The sequence below is a fragment of the Gopherus flavomarginatus genome, chromosome 4, assembly GCF_025201925.1.
Source record: "Gopherus flavomarginatus isolate rGopFla2 chromosome 4, rGopFla2.mat.asm, whole genome shotgun sequence".
Classification (NCBI taxonomy): Eukaryota; Metazoa; Chordata; order Testudines; family Testudinidae; genus Gopherus; species Gopherus flavomarginatus.
The window spans coordinates 200,602,772-200,629,912 of NC_066620.1; the positions used below are offsets into that span (position 1 = coordinate 200,602,772).

The 27,141-nt window shown below is 42.4% G+C and overlaps 2 protein-coding genes across 6 annotated transcripts in view; one reads left to right on the forward strand and one right to left on the reverse strand.

Annotated features, from left to right (window-relative positions):
* ITSN2 (intersectin 2) overlaps positions 1-12,524 on the reverse strand; it is a 125,444-nt gene extending 112,920 nt beyond the window's left edge. For 3 of the 5 annotated variants that reach the window (XM_050950537.1, XM_050950538.1, XM_050950535.1), the window contains exon 1: positions 12,411-12,524. The gene's annotated coding sequence lies outside the window, so the exon portion shown is untranslated. The other 2 variants (XM_050950536.1, XM_050950539.1) reach the window with 2 other exon arrangements.
* Positions 1-27,141, forward strand: part of LOC127049726 (uncharacterized) — a 202,186-nt gene that overhangs the window by 8,204 nt on the left and 166,841 nt on the right. The window lies entirely within an intron of this gene.

The following is a 27,141-nucleotide window of genomic DNA, read 5'->3' on the forward strand; positions in this document are numbered from 1 at the left end:
AAAATACAAGTTTAAGTGAAACAATGTTAAACGATTCCAATTTTCCCATAAGATTTCATGTAAATGTGGGGGGTTAGGTTCCAAGGACATTTTTGGGGGGCAGACAAAAGGCATTATATACTGTACTGTACTGTGGTTGGGAAGTGCCCCTGGCTTACCCCACACAGGTACAGCCCACTGCAGGCAAGGACGTTAGGAAGCACCTTTGCAGCAGCAGCTTCCCTGGAAAAGAACAGGTGCCGACTTTGCCGGGAATGTTCCAGGCCCGCATCTTCCTGTCCCGCTCCACACCACCTCTTCCCACCCCCACTCCACCTCCTCTCTGGAGCATGCCACATTCCCATTCCTCCCCCCTCCCCCCCAAGTCCTAAGAGCTGTGAAACAGCTATTTGGCAGCGCTTAGAACTTTCTGCGAGGGAGGGGGAGGAGTGGAAATGTGGTGCTTCCCCGTTCTTTCCCAGCGCTTTGTGCTTTGGACTTTCTTGGAGGGAAGGGGAGGAGCGGAGACGCGGCGCTTCTCCGCTCATCCCCCTCCCTCCCAGAATGTCCTAAGCGCTGGTAGGGAAAACGCTGGGATGGAGGGGGAGGAGGCGAAGAAGAGGAACTTGAGCAATGCTCCCTTGTAAAGACGCTGCTCTTCCACAGAATCTTACAAGCAGTAGACAGAGCAGGCAGCCAAACAGACATTATAAGGGAGCATTGCACAACTTTAAATGAGCATGTTCCCTAATTGAGCAGCGATGTAACTTTGAAACAACATTAAGCGGGAGGACGTTAAGTGAGGAGTTACTGTATTTATTTTCCTGTATTATTCCGGTGCCTAGAGGTGCCCAGTCTCACTCATGAATTTGGGTGGGGAAAGGGTAATTCAGTGCAGTAGTTCTACTATCCCCATATTTCCAACCAGGCCACTCACCAACCCAAATTCCTCAGATACAAACCCCCACAAAACTGTTTCCATGGGACCGAGGGTAAGGAACATGCTTGCCACTAAGAAAGAACACCGACTCTATGCAGTAAGTGTCCCTAAGGTTTGGATATTACTCAGAAATCAAAGTGGATACTAGTTTATTTTCACAAATTCCAAGTCTGGAAATCCATTAGTCACCATATAACTACATCCTAGCATCCTTCATAATACAGCAGTTCCTCTTATGCTCAGCTGATGGTGCAATTTCAGTGAAAGATACTAAATCTACACTGGACTTTCTAGATTAGAAACGATTCTAGATAACTTTTAAATTACGACAAAACTTGGAAATTTCTAAAGAACATTTTACTTAACACCACAGACAGACACACTGCTGTGTAATAAAGTATGCCAAACAAAGAAAAGAATCCCTAATCAGAAGAGATTATAATCAAGTAACAAGCAGGTCACAACAAACAGAGAATAGAAAATTACCTTTACAACTGGAATATTCCACACAAAGTTGGATTTGCTTGAAGTGTTTTGGAAGAAGGAATTTTGTTTGGTGAACATTAACTGTTAAGGTGTTCCAAGCATAGGGCATAAAATATGAAGCTGGTAAAGGAGAAGTCTTAACAAAAACTATCTCACATCGTAAAGGGAACATGCCAGTATAAAACCAAAGCCTGACGTTTACAACAACTATAATCCAACTCAGGAACCTTTTGATTAGAATTTTAATGTCTGGAGCATAAGGCCTCACACATGATGAAAACAGGAAAAGTTGGACCTCAGTAGGTTTAAATAACAGAACTGACACATTCTTGTAAACAGATCACCTGACCAACCATAATGTTTACAGTAGCAATTCTGTTTTCCCAGCCTGGCCTAATCAACTTCAGTTTCTCCATCCTTTCCCAACACTTACTGTAGTTTTGAAGTGAGGAAATGAAGAGGAGACTGAAGAGGTAAGAAAAAAGCTAGAATTAGAATATAAGAAAAAAGTAATTTCTTCCCTCAAAATATTTTTACTTGTTCTTATTCTATGTGAAACTTATATAGCATATGCTTTTCTAATATTTAATTTCTATTTGAATCAATCACATACAAATATTTCCAGAAAAAAAACTAGCAAGAAACTGCTATTTGGCAGGAATGGTTAATTAGTTAAATAGTTAGGTCACACTAGTTCATTTACAAGCAGGCTGATAAATATTCTGGAAGCCATGGTTCAGACACCCCACTCCTAAAAGAGCAACATAACTGAAAGGGGAAGTGGTGGAGAAAAAGTGAATGGACAGTGCAAAATTAACCAGCAAGAACACAAACTCTGGAGGTTCCTATCTAACTGATGTACAAAGGAAATGTAATACATACTGGCAACATATTAACCCGGAATAATGAACATTCTGGACTTAGAGAAATAATATCCTAAACGGGATGTCTACACTATTGCTGGGGAGGCCAATTTTATTTTTAATTTTTATTGGTAGTCCTTTAAGTGTGCTATAGGCTGTAAATGTTGATATGAACTACTGTATTAAGTAGCTGAGTCTAGGATGGATCTAAGTAATAATAAAAAAAATGATGGGATACCTCAACAACCAGAACTTTGTGGCAGAGGGACTTTCCTGAAGCAGGTAATAGTTTTAAGTGGAAAATACTAGCTTCATGATATATTGGTCAGTCTGCTGTCTAGGTTGCACAATTATCAGAACTATATTAAGAAAGCACAAATATCCTCTTAAGCACGTAGTTATTGGGGGTGGAGGGAAGAATTCATTTAACAGCATCACTTTTAAACCAGCTACTCAGTTTCCTGCTATTATGCTGATTTACAGAGTTGTAATGATTTTAACTGGCACATAATGGCAACAGAAAACCTACCTAAATTAAAAGTTGATTTATTGAATGAAGGCCTTGAGATCTCTCTTCATTTTCTTAAATATTTGGAATGATCCAATTGGGGCAGAGTGGTTCGACAAAAAAGGTGGGGAAGAATAAGCTACTCAGAATTACTGGCTAGCTCAAGAACAGAATGAAAAGCGGTTCTCCTTACTTTAAGGAAATATCCATTTCATACTTGTCACACATGAGACCTGGACAAACTAGGAAAACAAGTTAACAGTGTGGATCAGATGAGAGCCTAAACACAAGCCACAGGAACCAATTACATACACAAAAGGAAATATATGAAGTCATACGGTTAGTTTGCCTGCTGTAGGTACAGTATGGCGTTTTTCACTAGCTAACTATCCTTGGCTTATCCTTACAAGCAGACAGAGCTAGATCAAAGAAAAACATTTAGGCTTAGTCTACACTACAAAGTTGGCATAGCTATGTCAGTTAGCAGTGTGGAAAAAAAGATAAATCACACCTCTACTCAACACTGCTATGTCAGCAATACCCCCAGTGAAGATGCAATTATGCCACCAGAAAAGTGCTTCTGTTGGCATAGCTAATGCCATTCAGAGAGCTGGTTTAGCTATGCTGGCAGAAAAACCACCTTCTGTTGATATATGCCATGTCTATGCTAGAGGGCTGTGTTGGCATAACTACACTAGTATGGCTATACTGACAAAGTATTTGTAGAATAGACAAGCCCTTATTTGAAATCTCGGATTTTGTTGATTTTTCCTATTCTACTGCCAGTTTCTTGATTCTGAATCTTCTGTTCTGGACATATCTCTTGGAAGCCTAACCATTTAGAAAAATCTCCTTCTATTCTTTCTCACAAGCAGAAATTAACACTGGAAAGCCCACCATAAAGCAAGATATATCTGTCTTCCTGATAATGCAGCAAATACCATGGAGTATACGACAGCACTATTTTCTCTTCAGGATGCAATAGATCTGCTCTTTGACCTGTTGTTCCAACATCTGTCCCAGAAAAAGAGTTCAAAACATACAGTCTGTGGATCAAAAGAGCTTAGTGCAGTTAAGCAGAAAAAGATATAAGACACATGAGAAATATATGGAGGGTAGTCTTCTATGCCCAACATCTCAAAAGAATAATCTTAATATGCTGTTTATAAAATTATTGAAGCATTTTAAGGGGTGGGGATTATTTAAATCTGGATTCACATCTAAAGTTAGAAGAACTGACGCTATTTTTTTTAACAACAATATAAAATACACCATGTCCACATCAGTTGCTAGCTATAACTGTTATTGGCAAGTTTAGTATGGTTTAACTGACCAGCACAGGCAGGTATTTTTGTCTAAAAAGGAAGCTCTGCATCACCCAGGAAGCAAGACTGTAGTGAATTGCTTTTTAAAAGAACCTATTTCTAACAGTCTTCAATTAAGAATCTCAATCCACAGTGTGATAGAGGCCTGCTACCCAGAGCCATCCTTACCCATATGTAAAGTACGCAGCTGCTTAGGGAACCAGGAAATTTGGGGCACCAAATTTCCTGGTGCCTTGCGCAACCGCGTACTGCTCCAGCCCCTGCTCTGCTCCACCTCTTCCCTGCCCAGCACCGCCCCACCCCTACTCCCCTGAGCTCTGCAGCAGGGCTGGGGCTGCACTCACCACTGGCAAGTGCTAGGGAGTGGTTCCCCTATACCCCCTAAGCCACCCCCCGGAAGGCCTGGGGCCCACTCCCCCACTCTTCCCCGCAGAGGCCTGGGGCCCTCCACCCCACCCCTCCCACGAGGGGGGCTAGGTAGGAACCCAAAATAGCTAGAGACAGCTCTGCTATTATCAAAACTGTTTTTAAATACAATTGTAAATTAGCATGACTAGGGTCTTAATGTGACTAGGGAGCACATTTGCAGCTGTACATGCCTGAAGATATTAGGGTGCCTTAAGAAAAATAATTAAAAATAATCTTACATGGGAAAAGTGAAATACCTAACCTGCAGTATTATGATTTTATCTGCTTAACAATTTTATTTTAATTTTCAGAGTCCTCTGGGTTATTCAGATGCAGAAGGGTGATGGAAACCATAGACAACACATTACTAGGGCACAATGGAGAAAACAGATGGGGCATTCAACTGGAATTTCTCCTTTAAACTTTAAACACCAAGTACCAGGTTATACAATATACTAACACTTAAACCATTAGAAACAACAGCAAATGTATATAAGGTTTTGTAAAGGAATAGGTGCCACTTTATCTTGTACTGCAGTCTTAAGTACACTAAACCATACCTAACTTGTCCTTGGACCAAGAGCACGCATCCAGTAGCATGGTAATCGTATGACCGTAATTCATAATAGACTACACTAAATTATTTTTGTGTGTATGTGTTTTAAGTGAGGGGTAGTTTGTAATATCTTTATATAAATTATTTAAAACGATCAAGATTCTTGGCTTTCAAAATATTGTGCTAAAGGTAGTGTATCAAAAAAATCAGAGGCAGTTTGTAATGTCAGAATATGCTGATAGCCATAATAGGAAAGGTTTTGCCCTGCAATAGTCATATTTTTAGAATTGACGGGGATGTTTCAGAAGAGAATGACACTCATCTCCTGTTGTCCACAACTATTACTTCACTTTGTAAGATTACAATGTTGTTGAATCACTTAACTACATATAGATAACAAGAGTCACGGTTAATGACAAACACCTCATAAGCGTCATTTGCAGGTAAGTGGGTGGCAACATCAATAGAATTACAACTAACACCAAACACCTCATAGCTTCATCAGCAGATAAGTGGATGGCAAGTGCAACATCAATAGAATCACCAACTAACATATTTTAGCTACTACTTCTAATAGCTGAAATATTACTAAGATCCATACCAATACCCTACAAGCCAAGTTCACTGCTATTGTATGTAGGCCATTGTTTCATTTCCACCCACATACAGCAGCAATGTTTTTGACCCTAACTATTTAAAGCTGCACAAAATGAAAAGCTAATTTTCCAGTAAACGTTCTTTTTAATTTTGCCATTACATGATTCCAATGTGTTGTGCTGCTACTGTCACCACCCTGCTTCATTTGAATTCCATGTGGTATTCTGAAAAGCATGTATGAAGCTGTTCTCAGCTATTTACTAATAAACAAGTCTCATCTATTATTTCTTCATTCATCTACAGGAGACAAACAATTAACTTATAGACGCTAAATTGTATTATTGCTGGGGATGGTTTTAGATATTTCTAAGTGATAAAAATATGAACTGTGTATATTTTTACAATATTTGAACCGGATAGTATATTTCTGATATATCTTTTATTGCACTCTCAGTCTGAACAACACAGATCTATTTATTAGTGGTCTCCTCACAGGCCTTTTAATCTTGCACAAACTGCTCACGGAACAGCACTAACTGAAAGATGTTACCGTGTTTGCTTTCTAAACAACTATGAAATGTGAACTACAGCAAAACATGTATTTTTATAGAAATAATCAAATATTCATAACGAAATAAAATCAACAGATTTGTTTGTATGTGAACACAAATAGTACACAGAGAGAAAGTAACACAATAGAGCAGTGGTCCCCAACATGGTGCTTGCGGATGCCATGGCGTCCGCCTAATGCCCAGCAGGGGAGAGAAGCCACGGCCCCATGCCTGCCGGGGACAGAGAACTCCAGGGCCCGCAGGCTGTGGGTGCCAGCGCTATCTGTCTCTGGCAGGTGTGGGGCTGTGGCTTCTCTCCAGCTTCGCCGGGGCTGCAGGCGCAGGTCTTCTCTGCCCCCGGTAGGCGCGGGGCTGCGGCTTAAGCCAGAGAGACTGAGGCCCCATGCCTGCCAAGGACAGAGAACTCTGGGGCTGCAGGTTTCATTCTACGTTGAAGTAAGAATAATTAATATATTTGGACCAGCAGTTCAACAATGTTTCACTTTTTAAAAATAAATAAGATGAACACTGTTTATGATATTTATTTTGTAAGAACTCCTTAATTTTTCTTACAGGAAAATAAAAAAGAGCACATTCATATGGTAAGGTGAAAGAGTAATTGCCGAATAATTTAATTAATACCTTTTCCATGTAAAATTACCCTTTTTATCTTATGGATTCATATATTATGTAATATTAAATATGATGTTTTTTGTTTAATGTACAAATACAAAATAAGCCTTGAAAAATTGTTCGTGCCTGGCCACACTCTTCTGAAAACATGAATGTGCTACTGGCCACAAAAAGGTTGGGGACCACTGCAATAGAGGACATTGCATAAAAATGCACTGACTAACTTTTAACCCTTAGACCTGAAGCATTAATAAAAATTAACATCCATACAGCACTTTCATCTCCAAAGCGCTTTAACAAACATTGACAAACTAAGCCTCAAGTCACTTCTCTATCCATATTTTCCAGCTAAAGAAAATGAAAGAGGTTAAATAACTTGCTCACTGTTACAGCTGGAATTAGAACTCAGGAATTCCCAGACTCTTATTCTTGGGCTCAGACAACATATCTAAACCTTTAAAGAAAAATACACCTTCTTGCACTATTTTACTCACTGAAAATGTTTCTGAATCCACTTTTTAACAGTGCACTTTATTGTTTAGCAGTGAAACATTTGTTTTCAGAAAGATTAAAAGTCGCTTCTGTCTCTTTCCAGTGCTAACCAAACAAGTACTAAGAGCCTGATCCAATGCCCATTAAACCAATAGAAGCCTTTCCACTGACTTCCATGAGCATTATTTTCAGTCTCATACCTCTGTGACACTGTTTACTTTTTAACATACACCACCTGAAGAATGAGCAGCTACAGAAACAGCAGCAGCAAATAACAGAGTATTATAATTATTAATTATCTGTAATATGGTAGCACCTAGGGCCCTAGATACAGACGTGTGGGATGTTGTAGGAACACAAAACAAAAAGATGGTCCCTGCTCCAGGAGGGTTATAATCTAGATCAGGGCTGGGGAACCTATGGCTCACAGTCCAGATCCAGGCCATTGCTTAATTTCATCCACCCCCCAGCAAGTCTCCGTGTCCCCACACGGGGCTGGAGCCACAAGTGCTGGCTCACTCCACCACAGTCGGGAAGCACCAAACCTCAGCGCCCCATGTTCCCCCAGCAGCTGAGTTGAACGTTTTATATTTCTCTCTCTAAAAAACCCCCTAAATTAAGTTACTTTTTACTTGTGCGTAGCCCGTGACTGATTATTTCTGTGGGTCAATGGCCCTGTGATAGAAAAAAGGTTCCCCACCCCGATCTAGATGAATAAATGAAAGACATACATAGATAACAAGATGTTAGTAAATAAGATACTGAACATTTTTTAAAAAGTAAACTTGGACTGGACTGGCATTCAAGCAGTATCATATGGGAGACTGGGATTTATGACTTGAAATAGGTCCTTAAGTTCCATGCTTAGGGGGACTCAGGGCGAGATTTTCAAAGGTACTGAGGCACTCAAAGATACCTAGTAAGATTTTCAAAACACTTGGGCAGGCTAGGTGCCTAATTCCCATTGGGAAATCAATCCAGCTTTCAAAGCACAGCAAAAGCGGCATGCTCAACCAAGGTGGAACAGGTCTGTTGCGTCACCTGTCACAAGGCTGGGGCACAGGGAAAACCTGGCCTCCAAGAGCTTTCAAAAAAACACTGGATGAGGATAATGTTGAACGACGTTAATAGTACGTGTTTGCAGTTTAAAAAATAGGCAACCACTGTTTCATTTTATAGCCAGAGGTTATCACAATACATAATCCAAACAATACTGCTTTATTGACAAATACACATACAGCCTGAGTGGATCTTTGCATACTATATAAAATAAACTACACTCATAAATCAAAAGCGATAACTAATCAGTCATCTTCTTAGTAAGGTATTGGGTGCATTAAACTCCCAGCACCCCTCAGCCACATAAAACAAGACAGTGTAAAACATTAAAAAGGAGGAATAGCTCCTTTACATACACTCAGCTGCTCAACGTCATCAGAATTTTTCCAAAATAGTCTATGCTTATACCACTTATCCCTTCAGAAACAGAATGGAGAGAAATGGCAAGGGCTATCATCTAGATTCTAGAAGCTATGAAGAGATGTTGTATGCTGAAGCTGAAAAGTGGTTTTCCAGAGTTAAAAGAAATAATCTGTACAGAAAATAATTAAAAATAAAAAATCCTGAGGCTAAATAAAAACAAAAATAGAAAAAGCAAGATTTAAACAAATAATATCAGAAAAAAGTATTAAATGTTTCATAAAAGTAAAATAAATAAATGGCAACACTTAAAATCAAAATTTAAAAAACTGAAATAGGAAGGAGTAAAAATACCTTACAAGGGAAATAAGATAGGAATAACACTTCTTAAAAAATGAAGACACTTAAATATGGAGTGAAATTAAAAGTGGGGACCCGTCAGGAGTCAAATTATGTTTTTAAAAGTCTAATATTGTGCCCTTTCCTTATCCCATTTGCCCCTATCCTGCAAAGTGATCTAAATGAGAACATCCTTCAGCAAGATCAAGGCTCTTGTAAATTGTCAATTAAAGCGTGATCTCTCCAAGGCAGAGCCCATGCCCACTATTTGCAAGAGCAAATAATAATTCTAAATAAGTCAGTTTTGGGGTGTTCAACGTCAGTCCCCATACTTAAAGGGACCTAATTTTAGGAGGTTGGGTGCTCATTTCTAGTGTCACAAGTTGAACACCAAAAGTCACTAGAAACTTTTGACATCTTGGCTGTTATTTTTTTCCATTTGCCTGAATGGCACCTAGTATACTTCTGAGTGCTCAGTGAATGAATACATAATAATGCAAGATAAACAGCTGAGTAAAAAATTATTATAGCAACCAGGACTAGACTGTCATATTCAGTAGTTTATATCTTATTATGAAAATGAACTTAATTCACATAATAGTAATATGACAGCAATATAAATAAATAATATTTGAAAACTAATCTAGGTATTTGCATGGGCCCCGTTCAGGTAATAGGCAAAACTCACAAAAGCCTTCTTACTAACAATGTTCAAAATCAATAACAGCCCTCTTCTACTTTGGTTTATTTGACCTTGCCCACATTAAGGAGGGAAAAAAACCAGTTCCCATAATTCATCACTGGTGCACTCCTCTCTGGGTAGATTAGATTACATGGCTATAAACATTCATAAACCCTGCCTACAGTAAAGCTTCCACTTTTGCTATCACTAAAACGTATTATTTATTTGCATTACAGTAGCACCTAGGAACCCTAATAAAGCATCAAGACCCCTTTGTCCTGGATGCAGTAAAGCCAGAAAACAAAGAACAGTCACTGTTGCAGAGAGGTTACAACCTAAGTGTCAGTCAGGATACAACAGGTGGACTAACCAGACAAACAAGGTGCAGGACTGTAGAAACAAAGTGATCAGAGTTTACAAGAAAAATGGAAGTCTCAGCTTGCCACTTGCCTAACCAATGCCAACTGGCAGTTTATAAGCATTACAGCAGCACCAGTGAAGAATTAAGGGTCCAAATATTGCATGTGTAGATGCAGTCTTGGAGTCTGACTTGCATTTTAGGGCAGCAGTCACTCAAAAGTCTCTAGAGAGACAAGCATGATCTGGTGTTTGGAACACAGAAAAAGAGCCAAGAACTCTTGAGTTTCAATCCCAGCTCTATCACTTACTCCCTGCATAGACTTAGCTAAATTATTCTTTGTGCTTCAATTTCCTCCTCCATAAAATGAGAGTGACACCTATATCTTAACATAGGTTTTATGAAGACTGATTATTTGATGTTTGTAAAGGACTTCTTACATGAAGTGCTAAGTATTATTAAAATTAAAATCTATGTTCAAATTTTGCAACATGTGACTGGTGTCACACTCTATTTGCAAATTATATATTTTTAAATTATGCTACAAATTATATTAGTGCCTAAAGGACACAATCAGGTCTCCTAGATGGTGGCCACATTTTATTTTCTGACAGAAAATTACAGTGTCAAAAAAAATGGACAGGTAAAAAAAAAAGATACCATTTACTAAGGCATTAACCATAGAAGTTAGTTTTCATCAGCTCTTAATTTCTTCAAACTACTGGTTTTCACAATAGCCTAAGCAGCAAACCAGTAATTTTAATAATCTTCATTATTCCATTCTCTGAGATTCCCAGTATAGTCCCTCTACCTAACCTGCCCAGTGTGTGTTATCTTCTAATAGATTGTAAGCTCTCCAAGCACAGATGTTCTGTATTTTGTCTCTTGTGGAGGTCTGAACCTGTTGTTGGTAATTAATACCATTAATGTTAACCATTGCTACCTATTTTCATTTCTTTACAGACTATCATGCATACACACAGATTACAGGATTTCCCAACCACACTTTACTACTGACATTATGAAACCAGCACCTAGGAACAGAAAATTAGTTCCCATAGAAACACATTAAAGTGTTCTAGCATCAATAATTTTACTCCTCCATCTTCCAAATCAGAGAGAACATGTATGGGGGACATTTGTAAACAATCCTCACTCATTTCTGACAGCTTTCAAAATGTAAGGGTAAAACTAACAGAAGTTGAATCTGGGACTCATCAGTTGTGTTCAAGAGGACATAGGGGTAAAATGCTGCATTGCCCCAAGAGCTCTGATGGTTATAAAAAAATCACTTTTCAAAAAAAGAAAAGTACATATAAAACTTTACTATTTTAAAAAGGAAAAACTTGTAATGCAAAAGAAATGTCTGCTTGGCCTAATAAAAGCCACAAACCTGAAGCATTTCCCCATCCGCTGCCCATTCTGTTGCCAAAGTTCTATTTCAGTTATTGTGGTTTTAAACTTTTGTGCTACACGCGGCTGCACACTGTGATGTGAGCTAAATACAATGAACAAAAACAGAGATTTTCTTCTTTGCTATACTGTGCAAGAGGCGCTTACCCTGGAGAAGATCGAAACTTAGTCCCATTCCCCAGAGAAAACTTAAAAGGGGAGGGGGGACTCGCTCTCTCCCCCCTAGTCCTGTTAGGGTTCCAAGCTCACAAATGAACTCGAGAGACCCGAGCAGAGGTAGGATTGACAGGCTGGAGTATATTGGGACTCCCCATCCTCAAGTAGCCTCCTGCCCCTTAAATCCTTCACAAGCCCCCTCCAGCCCTTCCTCACCAAACACCTCAAATCCCAGCCATGCGTTCCCCAGGCCATTCCTCACTTCCCAAAGGTCACTGCTCACAACAGCCCCCAAATCACTCCCTCGAGTCCCTATCCACCCCCTCAACAAGGGCACCCCCACCTGCTCCTTCCCCAGTCCCCTCAACTAGGAACTCCCCTACCGCTCCCTAACTTGGCTCCCCCCTGAATCAAGGTCACTCCGTACCTCCTCCCTCCCCGGATCCCCCCAACCAGGGGCACCTCCAACCTGTGCCCTCCCGGGCCCCCAACACAGTCAGGGCCCTGCTCCCCGGATCCCCACAGGAACACTCCTCTAGCCCAGGGACCGCCACCCCCTCAGCCTGCCCCGGCCTCGTCCCCCGCCGCGCCAGGCCTCCGCTCACCCAGCCGCCTCTGTTCCCTCGGACCCCCACGGCTCCAACCCACAGGCCGAGGCCGGCAGCGCGGAAGCCGACAGGCTACCCCGGGGCCTGCGGACGGTACCTGTTGCTCTGCTCGGGGCTGGCCCCTTCCCTCCTCCGCCTCCTCCTCCTGCGGCGCCGCAGCGGCGGCGGCGTCAGCCCGACAACATGGCGGCGGCCTCGCTCGCAGGAACAGGACGAGCTACGGCAGGAGGGGGAGGGAACAGGCGCTGCCCGCAGACACGGGCCAGTGTGGGTGCGGGGCCAGGTCCGAGACACGAGCCCGCAGGGTCCCTGGGTGCCGCACCGAGGCCCCGGATATAAGCCCAGGGGACCAAAGTGTTTAGCATCCCGGGTACCGGGCAAGCGCTGAAACACAGGCCAACAGCACCTCTGAGTGTAGGACCAGAGCATCTGGCCTAACAGCACCCTAGGGTGCAGGTCCCAGGCTCAAGACTTGGGCTAACAGCAGCCATGGGTGTAGGACCCAGGCTAACAGGGCCCCTGGGTGCCAAGCCAAGATACACGTAACGTGACCCAGGAACTTCTCAGTGCCAATTGGCAGAGGACACCGGGGATGCCCAGAGTTTTACAGGGATCCCCTGAGTAGGAAATATTCATAATCATTCACCAAGGGGTGGCATGGGAGGTCCCCACCGAGAATCAGTAGCTCACTGGTCATCATAACCACTGTGAAATATATGTACGGATAATATTTAAGGAGTTATGGATCTACACTGAAAATGAGGGATTTAAGGCATGTTCTTCTCAGAGAGGAGGTAGCAGTCAGAGTCTCTGTCTGGTCATGTGTGTATTGTGCACTGTATGTCTTGCAATGGATGTCTATTTGCATAGTAAGCCAGATACCAGGTATAAGATTTCAAAATCTAGGAGAGAAAATCGACAGGAAAAAACAATCTGCATGGGTGTGTCCTGTTCATGACTAAAATCAAAGGATTAATATGGTATATCAGGTAAAGCAAGGAAACACAAATTCCCTTCTATCAAAGGGGTAAGCCAACAGCGTGATTTGTCTCATGAATGAAAAATCACAGCCAAGGGTGTGCCAGAAGGACTTTGGATGAGAATTGCTCCATAAGGCTACATGTACACTACAGCCGGGATTGAAGCTCTGAGATCGATCCACCGGCAGTCGATTTAGTGGGTCTGATGAAGACCTGCCAAATCAACAGCAGATGGCTCTCCAGTCAACCCCTGTACTCCATCCCCAATGAGAAGAGAAAGATAAGTTGGAGGGAGAGTTTCTTCTGTTGACACTCCCCCCCCCAGCGGGGTAGACCCTGCAGTAACTTGACCTAAGGTACGTTGACTCCAGCTGTGTTATTCATATAGCTGGAGTTGCATAGCGTAGGTCGACTTACTGCTGTAGTGTAGACATAGCCTGAGACATAAAAGTATCTAGTTAAATAAGTTTAGGTTCTAGAATGTGTGTCATGATTTTATTTTATAAGTAACCATCTGCTTCTAATAATTCTTGCTCTTACTAGAATCTCAATCCTTTGTTAAATAAACATATGTTTCTTTTTACTATTATCTTATATAAGCACTGTGTATTAAATGAAGCAGTTACCTAAGGTGTAACTAGTAAGCTAGGGTGTACTGTTCCTTTGGGAGCAGTGAATACTGTGAGTGTCCAGTGGAGTAGGGGCTGGACACTTCATGGAGATGCTCAGAGGGCGGAGTGTATGTGTCTGTGTGTATTGCTAACCTGTAAAAAGACAGTGGGAGCTGCATAGGCCTAGAGAAGTTGTGTTGCCTGTGGCCAGTAGAGTTGGGGAGCTGACCCGAGCAGGCACAAACACACTAAAGGTAGGTGGTAATGAGATGAATCACAGCCCTGGGTACCCACAGAAAGCATCACATGGTATACAGGCTAACAGTGTCCCTGGTTAGGTGTTAAGCCATAGTGGCTAACAGGGACCTGAGGTGTGGAGCCAAGGCACAGAGGCTAATAATGCCCCTGGGTATAGGACCAATGCCCGAGGCTTGGGCTAACAATGACCTGGGATGCAGGACCAAGGCATACAGGCTAACAGTGACTTGGGATGTGAAGCTGAGTTTCAAGACTGTGGCCAAGAGGGCCCTGGTTTGTGGAGCCAAGGCCCAAGACTCTGACCCAGAGGCCTCTGGGGCAAGCCCTGAGACACTGGTTTAAAAGATTTTTAAAGCCAGATTACCTAGTCTGACCTTGATAACACTGGCCATAAAATCTTGCCGAGCAATTCTTGAATCAAGCCCATAACTTCTGTTTGAACTATAACACATCTTTCAGAAAGATATCCAGTTGTGATTAAAAAGTTTAAGTGATAGAATCCGCCATATCTTTAGGTAAATTGTTCTAGTCAGAGCCAGTCAGAAAACATGGGAGTGGGGGGAAGGTGCCAAGGTGTCCACAGAACACTTTGATGAAACTGAAAAAAAATCATTTTTGTGTAAATTTTTCTTGGAAAGTTTGAGAACTGCTGGTCTAACTTATTATTTCTATCCCTGTCTAAGAACACTATGCAAAATGGGTTACACGAGTTAGTGTATTATAAATGCACATGCTGCTTTGCAAAGAAAGGTTAAGTAATGTCCTCTACATCACAGAGTTTATAATGAAAGTTAGTCAAGAACATACAGAAGAACAACATGTCAGGTTAAGAATGTTATTAATAATGAGAATGTCAGACGATTGTTGAAGGGAGGAAAGATGAGCTGGTTGCTGTTCTATCATAGATGCAGAATGATAGACACAGAAAAGCCGAAACTAGTTAAGATGATAGGCCTGGGGCAAGCAGAAGAAACAGGTGTTAAACAATAATTACAATAAGCAATATTTCTTTTTCTATTCTTATTACATTCTCATGTAAGATCTTCCTCCAGTCACCACCCAGGCTAACACTCTATATAGAGAGGGAGCAAAAGATACCTAGATACTAAGGAGATGATGCTCTACAAATATCTAAAGCAACCTAATTTTCAATTTTTTTAAGCTTTAGCACCTCTACTTTGAAGTCTGATTGGCTCTGTGATGTTATGTATAAGAAAGGTGACCATTTATTATCACTGTTGTTATCACTGTTGCACAGTTTCCATAAATCTTCTACAAAGTATGTCATGTAAGGTATCAATAGAAAAGGTATGAATTGCTAAGCATGGTTATCCTGTTTATATGCATGTATCATCTTTATATCTGAAGTTATGAATATTGGCTATGTATCTGTATCTCAAACATGTGTTGTATGCCTGGGTGACCCCTCCCACCCCCCGCAGATAGATTCACATCAGGGCTAGACAGCTATGTGTTGATGGCCCATTAAGGACACTTTCACAATGGGCCATTGAAGAATCTCATTCTGCCCAGTAGGCCTTTTCCCATGGATGCCTCAGACAGTGAGGAGCCAGTGGCCATCCCCGAGTTTGATTCAGCAAATATGTAAGGGCATGTGATATACTTATGTGACCCTGGACTCCATCTTCGACCACACCACCCTATAGCGGAAACCTACTGACCGCTATACTTACCTACATGCCTCCAGGTTTCATCCAGACCACACCACACAATCCATTGTCTACAGCCAAGCTCTAAGATACAACCGCATCTGCTCCAACCCCTCAGACAGAGACAAACACCTACAGGATCTCTGTCAAGCTTTCTTACAACTACAATACCCACCTGCTGAAGTGAAGAAATAGATTGACAGAGCCAGAAGAATACCCAGAAGTCACCTACTACAGGACAGGCCCAACAAAGAAAGTAACAGAACGCCACTAGCCGTTACCTTTAGCCCCCAACAAAAACCTCTCCAGCGCATCATCAAGGATCTACAACCTATCCTGAAGGATGATCCCTCACTCTCACAGATCTTGGGAGACAGACTAGTCCTTGCTTACAGACAGCCCTTCAACCTGAAGCAAATACTCACCAGCAACCACACACCAAAAAACACTAACCCAGGGACCTATCCTTGCAACAAAGCCCGTTGCCAACTCTGTCCACATATTTATTCAGGGGACACCATCATAGGACCTAACCACATCAGCCACACCATCAAGGGGCTCGTTCACCTGCACATCTACCAATGTGATATATTCCATCACGTGCCAGCAATGCCCCTCTGCCAAGTACATTGGCCAAACTGGACAGTCTCTACGTAAAAGAATAAATGGACACAAATCAGATGTCAAGAATTATAACATTCAAAAACCAGTCGGAGAACACTTCAATCTCCCTGGTCACTTGATTACAGACCTAAAAGTCGCAATATTACAACAAAAAAACTTCAAAAACTGACTCCAATGAGAAACTGCTGAATTGGAATTAATTTGCAAACTTGACACCATTAAATTAGGCTTGAATAAAGACTGGTAGTGGATGGTCATTACAGAAAGTAAAACTATTTCCCCCTGCTTATTTTCTCCCCTACTGTTACTCTCACCTTCTTGTCAACCATTGGAAGTGGGCCATCCTGATTATCACTACAAAAGGTTTTTTTCTCCTGCTGCTAATAGCTCATCTTAACTGATCACTCTTGTTATAGTGGGGATGGCAACACTCATCTTTTCATGTTCTCTGTGTATATATATATCTTCCTACTGTATTTTCCACTGCATGCATCCAATGAAGTGGGTTTTAGTCCACGAAAGCTTATGCTTAAATAAATTTGTTAGTCTCTAAGGTGCCACAAGTACTCCTCATTCTTTTAACTTTCTGTGTACATGGCAGAGGATATAAAAGGCACCTGAGACATGTCCATTTTGCCTCCCTCCTACTCCAATTCTCAGGACTGTGAATTTATAACTAGAGGGAGCATTTTGAACTAAGGACTGAGGACCTTCCAATCTTTTGGAAGTTACCAGAGAGACTTTTGCAAGCCAGCAGTCTGTTCCATCACTGCTACAAACCTGATATAAGGACTTTGCAATCATTTGTATGCATATGATCTATTAACCATTTTAACTCTATTCTTTTATTATTAAATCTTAGTTAGTTTACTAAGCATTGGCTGACAGCATATTTGTGTAAGATCTAAGATATATATTGACCTAGAGGTAAGTGTCTGATCCTTTGGGATTAGTAAAACTTCACATATGGTGAATTGGGTTTTCAGTACCCTCTCACTATATTAGGCCTGTTTGTTGGGATGGGAGCCAAGGGCTGGAATGCCTAAGGGGACTGGGTTTGGCTTCTGGTTAACCAGTGTGGTTCTGCAGAAACTCTTTTGTTACTGGCTTGGTGAATCTAATTATAGAATAAACCACCAGTTCTGGGGATTGTCTGTCCTATTTTTTGCAGTCTGCCCTGAGAGTGGCATTCTCAGTGTAGTCCATTGCAGGCACCCAGTCACCGGCTCATTATCTGCAGTCAACAACTCAGAGTTATAATTAACAGTGTTGCCATGAGCAACAAGGTGTCTTTTGAAATAGCTTGTGGAGCAGCAGCAGCAGAAAATCCAGATCCAACAATTTATGGAGCAAGAGCAGCAGATCTTCCTCCACTTAATGAACCGGGAATGCCCTGGAGCAGATGTGTGTGTGGCATCCCCAGTGACCCTGGTTAGCGGAGGGGCCCTGACCAAGATGGGTCCGGAAGAAGATCCAGAGGCATACTTGGAGGCATTTGAGTGCCTGGTCCTGGCCCTGGCCCACCATTGGCCCTGGGAGCAATTGGCCCTCTGGCTAGCCCTTGTCAGGTTAGGGAGGCCAAGCAGCATGTAGGGTATTAGGCTTCATGTCTGATGGAGATTATGAAAGACTTAAAGCTGCTAGTTTGGATTGTCTGGGCCTCATGGAGGCGGGTTACTGTGGATAGTTCCGGGCCAAAACATTTATTCTCAGTTTTCGCAACTGGGTGCTGATGCAAGGCCTCTGGTGGCGCAAGGCCTCTGAGACTTTTGCTCCCAGTGGCTAAGGCAAATATCCTAATCCTCTGGTGAAATTGTTGAGCTGGTTGTTTCTGAGCAGTTCTGCTGGGTCTTGCCACAAGGACCTCAGGAGTGGGTTTACCAGGATCAGGCAGCCAACCTGAAGACCACAGTATATTTGGTTGAGAACTTTTGGAGGCTGAATTAGACTGTGGGGCACCCTCCTGACCATAATCAGGAGAACTATGGTTCTAAGTGGGTGTTCTGGTTTCTGGACTCACAGAAGAAGGGAAAACCCAGGGACTTGCGAGGGCCATTGGAAGGCCATTCTGTGATCTGGGGCAGTCCTCTACCTAAGGTCATACCACCTTTGGGGTGACAGTCCCAAAGGAGTGCAGTTGGGTGGTGAATGAAGAGGCCTGTGAAATAAGGGCGCCGACAGGAGCTGCAGAAGTTGTTCCCCTGTTGTAAACCACTACTGACTAGGTGGGAACTGGTACAACTCCTAGGATTATCAAGGAGCCTGATCTGGCTTCACCTGTGAGTAGAAGGGGCACAGCTCCTGCTCCAGTAGGGAATTTGACTATGCTGTAGCCTGCTCTTCCGAGACATCAGCATTCCTCAGGAAGCCAGGTGTTCTAGTTGTCCCCATTATAGTCAATGCAGGGAGGTCCAGGTGCTGGTTGACTCCAACTCTAGACAGACATTTATATATGAGCAGCTACTGGGCCCCTGACTTCCTAGTGACGGGGGAATGTTGCTTATAGGATGCATCCATGGAGATTTCCAATCCTACCCACTAGCAGGCTTAAGCTGTCAATAAACAGGAGTGCTGCAGGCAGTATCAGTGCTAGCTCATTGGGAACCCCTCCCCCCACAACACATACTAATAATTAATATTAAGCTTGATCTATTTGGGGCCTTAAGCAATTGCTTAGTCTGCTTATGCCTAGCACCGGCTCTGGCTGCAGGGTTGGTAGTGGCCTGATGAAAGAATTGTCAGACACAGTGGTGCTGGTTGAGATCGGGGCCCGGTAACTGGCCTGCTACAGGAAGCAAACCAATCACACTCAGATCCTAGCCTGCAGGAGGCACTTGTTTACCTCATGGAAAGAACTTCCCTTTTACTGACCCTGAACTGTTTAGCACTACCACCCAGGCCCATAAAACACATACAGAGCACTGCTTTGCCCAGAACCAAGCTCTACTAACATTTAAGGACCTGGGAAGATGAGTCCTTAAATCAGCTGTCACTCAGTGTGGCTTGGACCCTCCAGAGGTGCCCTCTTAGGATCCAGACTCAGATACCACCACCTTTGGCCAGTCAGGCCTCCAGGGACCCTATGAACTCTGGACCAGAACTGCTGAAAGAGCACAGAAGAGCACAGCTACCCAGTACAGTTTGGACACTCTTGACAGGTCCACAAAAGGGCTGCTACCTCAAGCAAAATGACAGGGTGTTTAGCTGTTTGAATGGGCAGCTAGTGAGGGTGGATAGGACCTTGGCGGATGCAGTATGGGATGCGCAGTATCTTCACTTTGATGTGGAAGGAGATGTCCTAGTTCAGGTGGTCAAAGAGCTGGAATATGCCAGTCACAGCTAGAGGTCCCCAGCTCCTTTAGGGGTCAGACCAATGGTCCATCTAGCTCAATATACTGTCTCTGACTATGGCCAGTGCCAGATGTTTCAAAGGGAATTAACAGAACAGAGCAGTTTCAAGTGATCTATTCCCTGTTGACAAGTCCCAGCTTTTGGCAGTTGGAAGTTTAGTGATACTTGGAGCATGGGGTTGCATCCTTGCTTATCTTGGTTGATTCTTATTTATTGATGGACCTATCCTCTAATTCTTTTTTGAACCCAGTTATACTTTTGGCCTTCACAACATCCTTAACAACGAATTCCAAAGGTTGACTGTACATTGTGTGAAGAAGTACTTTATTTTGTTTGTTTTAAAGCTGCTGCCTATTAATTTCATTGGGTGACCCCAATTCTTGTGTTATGTGAAGAGGTAAATAACACTTCCCTATTGGCTTTCCCCATACCCTTCATGATTTTATAGACCTCTATTATGTCCCCCTTTAGTTGTGTCTTTTTTAAGTTCCAATCTTTTACATCTTTCCTCATATGAAAGCTGTTCCATACACCTAATCATTTGTGTTGGCCTCTCTGCCCTTTTCCAATTGTAATATATATTTGTTGAGATGAGGCAGCCATAACTGCACACAGTATTCAAGGTGTGGGTGTACCATGGATATATATTGTGGAATTATGATATTTTCTGTTTTATCTATCTCTTCCTTAATGGCTTCTAACATTCTGTTAGCTTTTTTGACTGCCACTGCGCACTGAGTAGTTTTCATGAAATTATCTACAATGATTTCAAGGTCTCTTTCTTGAGTGGCAGCAGCTAATTTAGACCCCCTCATTTTATATCTATAATTAGGATTTTTTTCCCTGTCCCAAATGTCAGTCAGTGTGTCCCACATCTACCCTGGTTCCTCTTTTCCTTAGTAGAGAAACCATTTGAACGTATTGGGCCAGATTAAGTTGGGTAGCTTGAACCGATAGCCAGGGGATGCTGCTACATTTTAGTCATTAGATTATGCCACCCGGTACCCTCAAGTAATTTTCCTGTAGTCAGTATCAGCCCAGGCAGTTACAGATGAATTGCTAAAAGTGTTCGCCGGTCAACATCATCCTGGGGATGCCTACCTAGATCAGGGCACAACCTTCATGCCAAGGTTACTACAAGAAGTTTGCTCCCTACTTGACATACAGTCCACAAGAACTTCAGTTTAGCACCTCAAAATGGACAGGGTAGTGGAACATTTTAACCAGCACTAAAGGGAATGTATGCAAGTTTGTCACAGCCAAATCCCACAACTAGGAAAAACTGCTCTTGTATCTAATGGTTGGCATCAGGGAGGTGCCCCGATCTTCAACAGGGCTCTCCCCTTTTGGGCTATTGTATGGAAGGCCTTCTAGACCTCATGCAGGAAGCTTGTCGGGACCAAGGAACCAAGGCTGAGAATATTGTGAAGTATGTCTTAAATCTGCAGAAACAGCTGGATTTGATTAGGGCCTTTGTCAAGCAAAATTTACAGGCTGTGCAACATTCACAGGAGCTGTACTATTACCCTGAAAAACAGGCTTTGGGGTGCCCCCAGAATAGCCTACCTATCTCCCCTTTAATCTGTGTCTCCTAAGGTATGGCTCTTCAAGATAGTAAGGAAACACTTAAAGGACATGGATACAGCCTTCCACTAAGTGACTGACACAGGCAGTATTCTTTCCAAAACAAATTATCTTTTTATTAATGTAACTAATAATCCCTAATACAGTAATAATCTAGAAATAAAAATCAGATACCTATCCCTTATTGCAAGTTAAAGAGCATTCAAACCGCAGTTGTGTACAGTTCAAATGATTCTAAGTGATTGCACTGTTACAGATGGCCAGTCTGCAAGAGATCGCTGACAGCAGTTCTTAGTAATATAATTTACTTATGTAAAACATTTAACAAAATCTTATGCATCTTTATTAACCCAGGCATACACATACTAACACTAATCCTACACTAATACTATAATTATAGCAGGCTATACTCTGTCCTTTCGGCTTCACTGTGCTATCTTATTGCTGCTGCTTCAGTCAGCTATCTGCTCGGCTCCATTCCCATTCTCTCTCTCTCAGCTTCTTGTCTGCTCTCCATCTCTCTCTGCTCCTCTGTTCTAACCCTCCTGTTTGCCTTTTATACTATCCTGCCAACTGTCAGATGTTACTGCACATCCTTATCACTAGTTGTTTACCACTGAGTTATGCTGCACCTGTTTGGCTTTCTGCCAATTTTATAGGTTTTTTTCCCCAGCTGAACTTTCAACCCTTTTTCCTACTTTCAGCAGTGAAGTATCCTGAGAGCTGCAGCTCCTGATGATGGAGTGATTTTTGTCTATTCAAAATGGAAGCTAGGGACACACAATGGAGTCCAGGGAATATCTCTGGTATCAGTATAATAGGAATGTGTGGCTGGGGTTTACCAGTCCGGGGGGCGTGTCTTGTTATTACTACCTAGCTCCAAGTGCAAAATGTTCACTAAATGGCAGGGGCCCTTTGAGATAGTGTGCTGGGTGGGGAAGGAAGATTATGAGATTTGGTTAGTTGGGAAGAGACTGAGCACACAGATCTACCAAGTGGCCTTTTGAAGAAGAGAGAAAGCAGAGCAGTTTGTGAGAATGTAATTAACGGAGTCAGAAAAATGAGAAGTGCAGCAGCTTCTTCTTGACTGAAGTCTAAATATGACTGTAATATCTGACAGTTCTTCAGACTTGGATCTCTATTATGAAAATGGGGGAGTCTTGGAAATGTGAAAGAGCGACTGAACATCTGTGTGAGGGGAGAATCTTCTGGAGAGAACAGTCTTATGACTGTTGCAGTCAGTCAGGCCACTAACCCAAAGGGAACAGTAAGTTTGAACAAAATGTGTTGTATCAGTTTCTTGAAAGGAAATACTGATATATCATCTTCACACAAACAGGCGGCTGACGTTCTCCTATGACTGTTGTTTTTGGTTGCTGAATCCAGAGGATGAGACATGTGCCAGTCAAGAAGTTGTGTATTGTTAGCTGGCCCAGCTACTCCTAGACAAAATCTTTGACGGTTACAATGCCTGCCTCTTTGCTTATGGACAAAATGATCTGGAAAATCTTACACAATGACAGGTTCTGCTGAGGAAGTGGGCATAATTCTATGATTTTGCAAGGAAATGTTCTGGCATGTAAATCTGATTCAAGAAGAGGAGGTGAAACATCACACTGAGCTGACAGATTTCAGAGGGATAGCCGTGTTAGTCTATATCAGCAAAAACAATGAGGAGTCCCTGTGGCACCTTAAAGAGTAACAAATTTATTTGGGCATAAGCTTTCGTGGGCTAGAACCCACTTCATCAGATGCATGGAGTGGTGTGACCTCACACTTGGTAAGGCAACTCCCATCTTTTAATGTATTTATACCTGCTCCTTTATTTTCTACTCCATGCATCTGATGAAGTGGGTTTTAGCCCATGAAAGCTTATGCCCAGATAAATTTGTTAGTCTCTAAGGTGCCACAAGGACACTGAGCTGAGTTACTTTGAGGCATACAATGAGAGGGTGCATAATCTCTTAACATCATTCAGAGATGCTAATGTGAAAAAAACTCTGAAAATATGACAACATTCAATCCTTGGTCCTTATGCAACTGGCTTTTTTCTATACATGGTTAGCTCTTTTGCAGACTTGGCTAGAACTTGGTAGAAGAACTGGGGAAAGGGGCAGACCCTGGGGGGGAGGGGTCAGGAGACATATGAGTTGGGAGATAGATGGGGGGGATACTACCCCAGCTGGCAGATGGTCTAGGACATGGAGGGGAGATGAGGGGCAGGGAGGTTAGGGTGGAGGGGTTACGGAAATCGGGGCAGGACCTGGGGGGGCAGATGGGGTGGAGATAGAACATGGGGCGAAAAGAGTCAGCTAGAGCTGATGAGGTGGGGGCAGGACTTTGGGTAGCAGAGAGGGGCAGGAAGACTAGGGTGGAGGGCAGGATCCTGGGGGGCAGGAGCAGATATGGGAGGGGCAGGAGTACAAGGGCAGGAAGCAGATGGGGGTAAGGGGTGCCACATACCTGATCACAACCCACCCCGGGGGCCCTGGTACTCAGGCTTGTTTGGAGACAGTCTGTTGGGGTCCAGGTTGGGCCATGGGCTCCCCTGGCCTGCCCTCACTGAACTACGCTGGGCTCTCCAGCCTTATGGCACTTGCTGAGGTCTCAGTGCATGTGTTAATAGGTACAGTGTGCACACCATGTGCACCCTGCTGACATGCATTAAGTTTGTTAACGCACTTTGATCTTGTCCCTTTCAAAGAGAATGAGATCAAAGCATATTAAGTAACTGTTAAGGTGCATCAGGATGTACACAGACTGTCTGCACTGTGGCAGGCTCGTGTGAGGTAGATCATACCTTTTTGCCATGGTTTTGCCGCCCAAGGAAGCTGCCTAGCTTGCCTGTGCCTAGAACAGCCGCTGAACATGGTGATCTGAAAGCTGATAGGTGAAGATCTCCAATATTAGCAGAATAGGCCACGGATAGAGTAGTTGGCCAACCCCTGAACTGGGAGCAGCAGGATCAGATTTTCTCCCTACCCCTGCCTCAAATATATTCAGCCGTGTGGCTCACCTCTTCTGCTGTGTCGCTGCTTGTCTGGAAAAAATGGCAGAAGTCACTGATGTTCTGCCCAAGCCATACATTACCTATGCCCAGGTAACGATGCCTAGGTTGCTGAGAGACAAATCCATTCAAGAACATGCTCAGAACATCATTTAATGGTTCAGCAAAAAACAAGATAAAAGATTTTGATAAAGATTTCTGATGCATCAGAGAAAGGCTTCCTCACCAAAGTGACCCACAGCTTGTGAGACAAAATGGGTAAGGGTGAAATATTTTGTGTGCAGTTAATGAACTGCCGTCTAGTGGATGAGACATGTTACATACAATTTGCTACTGTTTTTGAAAAATCAAAACAGTTGCAGTGTGTTTACACACAAACTAATTTATATGCGACCTTCTGTTTACCTATGATGGGCAATGGGAGGTACCTCTTTAGACTGGAAGTTCCCCTTGGCAGTTGCCCCAGCTGTTGTTTCGAATACACCTGGATGAGGGATGGCACTGGCTCTTTTGTGACGGTTAGCCTGAAAATTATTTACACAAACCCCTAAAAATTGTCCCCCAACATTTCATACATGGTAACCAACTCTGTCTGTCCTTTAATACTTCTGCTAGTCCTTATTAATCCCATAGTCCCATGTGCAATTACACCCCAATTTTTTCCTCCTTCACAAATGTTTGATATTTTCAGTAGTCTGGCCTTTCTATTTCGGAAGCATCTTTTGTTACCTAATCCTGGGAATCTGCTATGCTATAGGCACAGGGACATGTGAATATGTATGTCCCATACCCAAAGCAATGAGGCTGGTGTGTTTCTGATATTGACATTGTGTGGCAACATCTCAAAAAGGTGTCTGCTGCCTCCAACACATGCCCTTCCAAAAAGCAGTGTTTTGGGTTCTGAACCAGACACTTTCACATTTCATTAGCTAGTGAATGGGGATGGCTGGTGTGTAACCTTGTAGGATCCCTACTATTTCAAAAAGAGTAAATCTGTATGGAAAAAAAAAAAAGCCCCAATCCTGTTCTCTTGCCAAGACAAGGAGGTTCTCAGGGAGGAAGGTTGGGTTACTCATACTATAAGGTTAGGACTACACTGGGGGAGGGGAGTCGACTTAAGATACGCAACTTCAGCTATGCGAATAGCATAGCTGAAGTTGATGTATCTTAGGTCAATTTACCTGGCTGTGAGGACAGCGACGAGTCGACCGCTGCCGCTCCTGTCGACTCCGCTTCCGCCTCTCGCTGCGGTGGAGTTCTGGAGTTGACGGCAGAGCTATCGAGGATCGATTTTATCGTGTCTACACTAGACACGATAAATTGATCCCCAATAGATCGATCACTACCTGCCTATCCAGTGGGTAGTGTAGACATACCCTTAGAGCAGTAAAGACTCTTTGGCCACTCATTTAGAAATTATTCCTATTCTGATATTCATAGAACATCTCTGTAACCATCTGTAAAGTAGATTTCCAGATTAAATGGACAGAATGTGATTTGACAGCAGCACTGACTCATGCAGACTGAATTTTGGCAAAGAAAATATTGCTAACTGCTGAACACATATGCAGTACTTGAGAAATCTCGCTGCAGCACAGACACGCAGAAAAATGCAAGCACTCATTAATGCAATGAATTTGATTGTTGTAGCATTAGAAAAACAAGACTGTAGTGGCAATAAAAATGTTACCAGACTTAAGCAAGATAATTTATTGCAATTTGTTACCCTGATGCTATGATTCATGCCTAGTACTTCAGTAACCCACAGCTGATTTTTTTTCAAATGCATTTGTTTCTTCAGTTTAACATGTTTTAATGTTAGTTTTCATGTAACTAGAGAATTTTGTCTATCCATGTTCCCATGAATCGACCACAGGGGTCTTACCCGTTCTTATACTGCACTACTTTAGGTGCATTTTCCCCCATACATTCTAGGCCAGTCACTCTCAACCTTTCCAGATCATGTACCCCTTTCAGAAGTCTGATTTGTCTTGCGTACCTCAAGTTTCACCTCACTTAAAAACTACTTCCTTACAAAATCAAACATAAAAATACAGAAGTGTCACAGTACACAATTACTGACAAATTGTACACTATTACTGAAAAATTATATGTTTACCATATAATTAATAAAATAAACTAACTGGAATATAAATATTGTACATACATTTCAGTGTAGAGCATATAGAGCAGTCTAAACAAGTCATTGTCTGTATGAAATTTTAGTTTGTACTGACTTCACTAGTGCTTTTCATGTAGCCTGTTATAAAACTTGGCAAATATCTAGATTAGTTGATGTACCCCCTTGAAGACCTCTGTGTACCTCCAGGGGTACATATAGCCCTGATTGAGAACCACTATTCTAGGCTCTGTGATAGGGGACAGCAGCTATTCTGCACAGCTATATACTTTAGATTGATATTTAATAGAATTATGTTAGAGGTTAAAGATAATGTATATTCTTCAGAGTGCTAGAAGTTGCTATGCTTACTTTTGTTTATATTTTCTCATCCACTGTATTCCCACTCCCAACTCCTGTTTCTTTCAGCAACTCCCACCAGTGCCCTGTAATAAACTTCCTTACCAGATCTTTCCCCTACACTTGAACAAAACTATGGAATATTTTAGGGCAGGCCACTTTTTTATTTCAACTAAGCTGAAAATTGGTGATGCATGTGGCTACATATTTCATAACTGAACTCTGCAGAGAGGTGTGAGTACTGTTGCTGAGAAGACTTTATAG